At 39.3% G+C, this 1,928-nt stretch overlaps 1 non-coding gene across 1 annotated transcript; it reads left to right on the top strand.

The window, feature by feature from the left end:
- Nucleotides 1-1,355: 1,355 nt before the first annotated feature.
- On the top strand, nt 1,356-1,462 carry LOC118347803. The gene has a single exon (XR_004800950.1). It is a non-coding gene; the product is annotated as a small nucleolar RNA R71 (small nucleolar RNA).
- Nucleotides 1,463-1,928: the final 466 nt, after the last annotated feature.

Below are 1,928 nucleotides of genomic sequence, written 5' to 3'. Positions count from 1 at the left end.
TAGATCTGTCTGCCAACTGTAGAGAGATGGTGGTCGACTTTACTTCTCCAAGACCTAGTTTCCTGAAAACAGAGAGAGGCATTAGATTAATACTTGCCCCTAAGTCATATAAAACTTTATCAAAATATGAATTTCCTATAGTGCAAGGGATCGTGAAACTCCCCGAATCTTTTAACTTAGGCAGTAGCTTCTTTTGTAAAATTACACTGCTCTCCTCAATCAGCATTACAGTCTCATGCTCCTCCAACTTCGTTTGTTTGATAATATATACTTAAAGTTTTTTACATATTTAGACATTTGCTCTAAAGTTTCAAATAGAGGAATATTAATATGCAGTTGCTTAAATATACTAAAAAATTTAGATAATTGATTATCAATCTTATTTTTTCTCAATCTTTGTTGAAAAAAGAATTGGTGGATCATAAATTGAAGGAGAATAAGTTTCAGAAATAAACTCCCTGGATTTCTTTGGTTTTGCAACCCCTTTATTCTCTTTAGTATTCTTAGCTTGCTGGTCGGTCGCATCCCGCTTTGCTTCTTTCACCTCGTACTCGGTTTTCTTCTTCTCAGACTCCACATTTTCAACAGCTTATGCATCTCGCTCGTTATTTGCTATCTGTGGCTGGTCATATGTCTGCCCACTTCTCAATGTGATGGCTTTGACATGTTCCTTCAGATTGGTCACAGTGTTGCTCGGTAAAGTCCTTGTTGTCCTCTCAGTAAGCATGTTTGAGATATGACCGATTTGTGCCTCAAGATTGCGGATTGAAGCTGATTTGTTTTAGATCACCATATCATTCTTTTGCATGTACTGCATGAACATATCTTCAAGTGTCTGCTTCTTCTCTTGTTGTGGAAACTGTTGAGGTGGTCTAATCGGCACTTGGTTATTGCTCCATGAAAAGTTAGGGTGATTTCTCCATCCGGGATTGAATGTGTTTGAATAAGGATTATTTTGACGTTGGAAATTGGACACGTAATGGGCTTGTTTGTAACTCAATTGGACCAAAGGGTCCCCCACTTGGTAATCTACACTTGAATGATTTCCTATGCAATAATCACAAATAACATTAGTTTGAATAGTATTAACGTTCATTTTACCTATTTGTTTGGATAGATTTGCCAACTGAGCCGCAATTGCGGACATAGAGTCAAGCTCAACAACGCTGGCCACCTTCTTTGGCATTGCTCTCTCTACTGCCCTTTGATAGTTGTTGGACGCCAACTCTTCCTGAAGTTCATATGCGGCTTCAAGGGTCTTACTCATTAATGCTCCTCCTGTGGCTACATCAACCATAGATCGATTTGTGGGTCCCAAACCATTGTAAAATGTCTGTACTTGAAGCCAGACTGGGAGGTCATGATGTGGACACTTGCGCAATACATCCTTGTATATCTCCCATGCCTCAGATAATGATTCACTCTCAAATTGGGTAAATGTAGTAATATCATTCCTTAATTTCGCTATCTTGGCCGGAGGGAAATATTTTGCTAAGAATTTTTGTGCCAACTGCTCCCAAGTGGTGATGGTGCTAGGCGGCAAAGAATTCAACCAAGCTTTTACTTTTTCCCTATGTGAGAAAGGAAAAAGTCTCAATTGAATATCATCATTTGTCACTCCGTTGTGTTTAAAAGTAGCACAAATTTCTAGAAAATTTACAATAGGACATTAGGATCCTCTTGTGACAGCCCCCAAACTTAATGGTTTGTTGAATCAATTGAATGATGGCCGCTTGATCTCAAAGTTATTGGCTTGTATGGCTTGCCGCCTTATACAAGATGTCGCCCCATTGATAGAGGGCATAACATAGTCTCTTAACGCCTTGTGCTCATCGTCGGCCATATTAAATATAGATGTGGCGATGTAATGCCCCCAAACCCGGTTGGCCTGGAGAATTAGTACCTGTCACTTAAGAACATGTTTCTTA

Source organism: Juglans regia, chromosome 2 (genome assembly GCF_001411555.2).
Source record: "Juglans regia cultivar Chandler chromosome 2, Walnut 2.0, whole genome shotgun sequence".
Taxonomy (NCBI): domain Eukaryota; kingdom Viridiplantae; phylum Streptophyta; class Magnoliopsida; order Fagales; family Juglandaceae; genus Juglans; species Juglans regia.
The sequence above is the reverse complement of the archived record's forward strand: the minus strand, read 5'-3'. Positions and strand labels throughout refer to the sequence as shown.